The 6,704-nt window shown below is 47.5% G+C and overlaps 2 long non-coding RNA genes across 2 annotated transcripts; both read right to left on the minus strand.

Annotated features, from left to right (window-relative positions):
* Positions 1–298: 298 nt before the first annotated feature.
* Positions 299–1,846, minus strand: LOC306829643. Its single transcript, XR_013779884.1, has 3 exons — positions 1,480–1,846; positions 591–1,393; positions 299–499 (listed from the first exon to the last, which is right to left on the minus strand). It is a non-coding gene; the product is annotated as an uncharacterized lncRNA (long non-coding RNA).
* Positions 1,847–5,251: 3,405 nt separating this feature from the next.
* Positions 5,252–5,767, minus strand: LOC306829743. The gene is made up of 2 exons (XR_013779899.1): positions 5,544–5,767; positions 5,252–5,452 (listed from the first exon to the last, which is right to left on the minus strand). It is a non-coding gene; the product is annotated as an uncharacterized lncRNA (long non-coding RNA).
* Between the last annotated feature and the right edge of the window lie 937 nt (positions 5,768–6,704).

Raw genomic sequence — 6,704 nt, forward strand, 5'->3', positions numbered from 1 at the left:
ATTCAATCACGTCATAAAATCCATCTGAATTTAAACAATTGAGTGATAACACAAGATTGATCACACACAAAAAAAGTATATAAGGACATTTTTCCATTAGGTCCGAGCATCTCCTTCCAGGGAGTGCCAAAATGTTGCTGGGGCGCAGAGCTTTGTCGGCGCTAAGGTTGTAAGAATTAGATCTGCACATATTGACTGAAAGAATCATAAAACACTAACATTAGAAAAGGCTTTTTAGTAAGAATGATGTTACGATCTCCGACTGGATCGGACCCAAAAGCACCACTCGTAAAACAAGTTCAAGCAAGTGTCCAATTTAATAAACAATTAAGTGACAGTGAGGGGGAGGGGGTGATGAATCCAGGAATCCCAATGGTGAGGTGAACACTCGGTCCGAGTGTGATGCGAGTCTCCAATCCCGTGGTGCAGTTCCTCCTGAGAAAATCAGCAGGCAGTGAGCAGGTAGTGAAGAACACACACGAATCCAAACAACGACGATCTAAAGTGGGGAAGCACAGAGGAGTTAGTTCCCAGCTTAACCAAGCCAGATAAATAAGCAAACAAGGCCGTGATCCACAAAACACTACTACCACACTGGTAGACGCAACGATCTGGCGCCGAGGCAGAGGAATCACAGGTTTAAGTGCAGCCAGGGTTGATGAGGAGATTCGGTACACCTGGTGCAGCCAGCACCCAGTTAGCCACGCCTACAGCCACACACACAGAGACTAACAGGGGAAAGAAACATGAGGATCACAGACAGGGAATACAAACAACACAACGGGGAAGGAGGGACCTGCCATGATGGGATCATGACAGTACCCCCCCCTTAATGAGCGCCTCCAGGCGGTCCACCAGGCTTGTCAGGATGAGCTTGATAGAAATCCCTGATCAATGAGGTGTCGAGAATCAGAGCCCGAGAGATCCAGCTCCTTTCCTCTGGTCCATACCCCTCCCAGTCAACCAGATACTGAAACCCACGACCCCGACGTCGAACGTCCATGACTCTCTTTACAGTATAAGCCGGATGGCCATCAATGAGTCGGGCGGGTGGTGGGGTGACGGCTGGAGGGCATAAACTGCTGGAGGCTACTGATTTTAACTGAGACACATGGAAGGTGGGGTGGATCTTGAGAGCACTGGGAAGCTTAAGGCGAACAGCAGAGGGATTGATGATTCTTTCTATGACATAAGGACCAATAAAACGAGGGGCCAGTTTCTTGGATGGAACAGAGAGTGGAATGTTTTTAGAGTTAAGCCAAACCTGTTGACTTGGTCTAAAGTCCGGAGCAGGAATCCGATGACGATCCGCCATCCTGCAGTTCAGCTCACGGCTGCGAAGAAGAGCAGCCCGAGTCTCTCTCCAAATTCTGCGGCCTCTGCGCAGGTTAACCTGGACAGAAGGTACGGCAATCTCTGTTTCCTGAGCAGGGAAGAGAGGAGGTAAGTACCCTAATGAGGCCTCAAAGGGTGACATACCCGTGGCAGCGCAGGGGAGGGAGTTGTGGGCGTATTCCACCCATGATAGTTGAGAATACCATGAGGAGGGATTGCGGGCGCAGACGCATCGTAGCGCTGCTTCAAGGTCCTGGTTGGCTCGTTCAGTCTGGCCATTAGTTTGAGGATGATAACCAGAAGACAAACTCACAGTTGCTCCCAGCGCCCGGCAAAACTCCTTCCATACTTGAGAGGTAAACTGTGGACCACGGTCGGAGACTATGTCGGAGGGAATCCCATGGAGGCGGAAAACGTTGTCCACAAGGAGCCTAGCCGTTTCTGTGGCTGTTGGTAGCTTGGGAAGAGCCACAAAATGAACTGCTTTGGAAAAACGATCCACAACCGTTAATATGGTATCGTTACCTCTCGACGGCGGCAGACCAGTCACAAAGTCTAGAGCAATATGGGACCAAGGACGGCCAGGCACTGGGAGTGGACGGAGGAGACCAGCCGGAGGACGATGTGAAGCCTTTCCACGGGCGCAGACGGTGCAAGCCTTCACATATTCCCTGGTGTCTGTGGTTATGGTGGGCCACCAGAAATGTCGACGGATGAGACACAGGGTTCGAGCAATGCCCGGGTGACATGCAAATTTAGAAGTGTGTCCCCACTGAAGGACCTGGGAACGAACAGTGTCAGGTACAAACAAACGACCAGGTGGACCTCCACCAGGGTCAGGGTGTGTCTGAAGTGCTTCTCTCACCTCTGACTCAATCGCCCAGGTCAATGATGCCACCAGGCAGGATGACGGCAAGATGGTGTCCGGAACGGCTGGTTTGTCTTCCAAGTGGATGAACTGCCTGGAAAGAGCATCCGGCTTCACATTTTTACTACCTGGACGGTAAGTCAGGGAGAAATTAAAACGGCCAAAGAACAAAGCCCATCGAGCCTGTCGGGAGTTTAGTCTCTTAGCTGTTTGAATATAAGCTAGGTTCTTGTGGTCAGTCCATACCAAAAATGGGGTCTCAACTCCCTCCAGCCAGTGCCTCCATTCCTCCAGAGCCAGTTTTACTGCCAATAGTTCACGGTTGCCCACATCGTAGTTTCTCTCAGCAGTTGACAATTTTCTGGAAAAGAAGGCACATGGGTGTAATTTATTATCACCTGCTGAACGTTGGGAGAGCACCGCTCCTACCCCAATATCCGAGGCGTCCACCTCCACAATGAACTGTCGGGAGGGATCAGGCTGCACCAGAATGGGGGCTGACGAAAACCTCCTCTTTAACTCCGAGAAGGCCTTCTCCGTCGCACAAGACCAGAGGAAAGGAACAGATGGAGAGGTGAGTTGAGTGAGTGGTGCTACTATCTGACTGTAGTTACGCACAAACCGTCGGTAGAAATTGGCGAACCCCAGGAATCTTTGTAGCTGTTTCCTGGAGGAAGGGGTTGGCCACTCTGTCACCGCCTTGACCTTATCTGGATCTGTCCTCACCTGCCCACTCTCAACAATGTACCCAAGGAACGAAACTGAAGACGTGTGAAATTCACATTTCTCGGGTTTAACAAACAATTTGTTATCCAGCAGTCTTTGAAGGACTTGGCGGACATGGGTTATATGTTCCTCCAGGTTACGGGAGAAAATAAGAATGTCATCCAGGTAGACGAACACTGACCTGTTCAGGAAGTCTCTGAGAACATCATTGACCATTGCCTGGAAGACAGCAGGGGCGTTGGTTAGACCAAAGGGCATTACTAGATATTCAAAATGCCCAAGAGGTGTGTTGAATGCTGTCTTCCATTCATCTCCCTCCTTGATCCGGACCAAATGATACGCATTGCGTAGGTCCAACTTTGTGAAGACTGTGGCGCCAGACAGGGGTTCAAAAGCAGAGTTGATTAGAGGCAGGGGATACTTGTTCTTGACAGTGATGTTATTTAAACCTCGGAAATCAATGCAGGGTCTCAGGGTCTTGTCTTTCTTAGAAACAAAAAAGAAACCTGCTCCTAGAGGAGATGATGATGGTCGAATGATTCCAGATTTCAGTGAGTCATTGATGTACTGTTCCATTGACTCACGTTCCGGGGCAGAGAGATTGTATAACCTGCTGGTAGGTAATTGAACATTGGATAGCAGGTCAATGCCACAATCATAGGGACGGTGTGGAGGCAGAGATGAAGCTCTTCGTTTACTGAATACCTCAGCTAAGTCATGGTAAATGGGAGGCACAGAGGTGACATCAGGGGGTTCTGGTGGTACAGCACAGACTGAGCTAGTATGCAACGGCTGAGCTGACTTAAGGCATGAAGCATGGCAGAAAGTACTCCAACTCACAATCTTACCAGCAGCCCAGTCGATAACTGGGTTATGTCGTTGGAGCCAGGGCAACCCGAGAACAATGGGAGCATTAGCTGATGGCATAATGTGGAAGGAGATCTCATGGTGATTACCAGCTAACAACAGGGGTAGGGTACAGGTCTGATGAGTTATGCGAGCTAGAATGTCACCATTAAGTGCATTAACAACCAGGGGAGTCTCTAAACGTTCAGTGTCAATGAGAGTTTGTTTGACTAGCTCAGAGTCAATGAGGTTGGAGTCAGCACCTGAATCCACTAGGGCCTGACGATGTACACTGGTACCGTTAACACAAATACTCGCCTTGAGATTAATACGTTGTCGGGGAAGAGTGGGGACCACTGTATGACTCACCAGAACCCCGACTTTGACTGGTGAGGATTGTAGTTTAACCGCTGGGTGCAGTTAACCAGTTGGTGCCCCTGTTCGCCGCAGTAGAGGCAGAGTCTCTCTCTGAACCTTCGATTTCTCTCCTCCACCGAAAGACGGCTTCGACCCAGTTGCATGGGTTCCTCCGGATGTTGAGTAGACTGCCCTGGTGGTACACTGGACTTGTTAGGACTTACAGGCCAAGTAATGGTTTGGGTGAAAGGTGTGTTAGAAGCTAAGGGTTTAGCTGGACCTGACTGCACTCTCTCTCTGCGACGCTCTCGGAAACGGTTGTCTATTTTAATGGCTAAAGCTATTAGCTCCTGCAGGCTCTTAGTCTCCGTCCTCCCAATAAGACCATCCTTTACTGACTCGTTAAGCCCTTTAAAAAAAATGCTTTGCAATGCCTTGTCGTCCCATCCCAGCTCCGCTGCTAATGTGCGAAAATCTACTGAGTAATCAGCAGTGCTTAAAGAACCCTGTCTAAGACTGAGTAAGCGGTTACTGGAATCACTACTTGTGACAGGGTGATCAAAAACAGAGATAATTTCTGAGGTGAACTCGGCGTAAGAAGAATTAGCTTTACCAGGACTATTCCAAAAAGCAGCTCCCCATGATCTAGCCCGCCCCGTAAGAAGACCTAGCACATAGGCTATCTTAGTAGCATCGCTAGCATAAGTGAGTGGCTGCTGACCAAAAACTAAGGAGCACTGAAACAAAAAAGACTTACACTCCCCTAAATCCCCATTATAGCGCTCTGGTGCTGGGACGTAAGGTTCGCGAGGCTGATAACTACTCCCAGATGCCGCAGAGAGAGGAGCAGAATGAGGCAGTGAAGCTGATGCTAGCCCAGGCTGAGAAGACATGTGGAGTTGGCTTTCCATACGGGAGAGGCTTGCCGATAGAGTGGAGAGGGACTCCATAATACTATGCAGGGTCTGGTCATGATGGCCCAACAGAACTCCTTGTGACGACACAGCTTGTCTCAATGAGTCCACCTCTGGCTCCGAGTGTGCTGGGTCCATGTTGGCCAGATCGTTCTGTTACGATCTCCGACTGGATCGGACCCAAAAGCACCACTCGTAAAACAAGTTCAAGCAAGTGTCCAATTTAATAAACAATTAAGTGACAGTGAGGGGGAGGGGGTGATGAATCCAGGAATCCCAATGGTGAGGTGAACACTCGGTCCGAGTGTGATGCGAGTCTCCAATCCCGTGGTGCAGTTCCTCCTGAGAAAATCAGCAGGCAGTGAGCAGGTAGTGAAGAACACACACGAATCCAAACAACGACGATCTAAAGTGGGGAAGCACAGAGGAGTTAGTTCCCAGCTTAACCAAGCCAGATAAATAAGCAAACAAGGCCGTGATCCACAAAACACTACTACCACACTGGTAGACGCAACGATCTGGCGCCGAGGCAGAGGAATCACAGGTTTAAGTGCAGCCAGGGTTGATGAGGAGATTCGGTACACCTGGTGCAGCCAGCACCCAGTTAGCCACGCCTACAGCCACACACACAGAGACTAACAGGGGAAAGAAACATGAGGATCACAGACAGGGAATACAAACAACACAACGGGGAAGGAGGGACCTGCCATGATGGGATCATGACAAATGAGGTGTTAAAGACAACATGTAAAGCTTATACAAGAGACACTGGGAAGGTTTTTTCAATCAAGTCTTTTGAAATATCTGGAGATAAATGATAATAAATGAAAGTATATATTAAAGAATATAAAGAACACATAGAACTAGTAAGTATTTTTTTGCAGTTGTCCCATTGAAGAATGTGTGGGTATCATTTTTAGACACGCATGCAACACACACTATACTTTGTTTAGTTGCGATAAAAGGACTAATGGGCAATCTGTCTGACTTTTTAAGGGAAAAGATTTGAAAATACTTACCTGGAGAGCCTCACTTCCATTAAAGTAATTAGAGAGTAATCATGGCGGGTACACCATTATCACCTCTCCTGCCAGCTCTCACAACTGTTGCTAGGAAACGTGGAAAGGGCCTATGCAAAGATTATTAAAAAAAATAACACTAGTCTGATTAAAACATGATCTGCAACATGCAAAGATCTCATTAAATGAGATGTTGTCAATTACAGGGATGAAATGTGAAGGAATAGATAATAGATAGCATACATTGTTTTCCTAGGAGATGAGCATTTATGGTATAGATATGATATTAATTCATATACAGGAACCTTTTCATACAAAATATAACTATTTCAGGATTTCCAGGGGTAAGTTGTGAGAATAGTCAATGATGCATGTTTATCTTCCTGTTGGAGCTTTGATGATGCTTTTGTTTATGATGCGCAGTAATGATTGTACAGCATGTTGGTGATTATAAAGAAAGGGGGAAACAGGATTTAATTATAACATAAAACAAAATAAGACACATGTTCTTCTCACAATTTTCCAGTACCTTTAGTATTCTTTCCCCTTTTTGTCTTCGGCTCTCTATCTGACTGTTTTCCTTTGGCTTGATTCACCCTCTCTGACAGACTCGTTTTATTTATGATACATTTGCTTTGC

This window comes from Symphodus melops, assembly GCF_947650265.1.
Source record: "Symphodus melops genome assembly, chromosome: 9".
Classification (NCBI taxonomy): domain Eukaryota; kingdom Metazoa; phylum Chordata; class Actinopteri; order Labriformes; family Labridae; genus Symphodus; species Symphodus melops.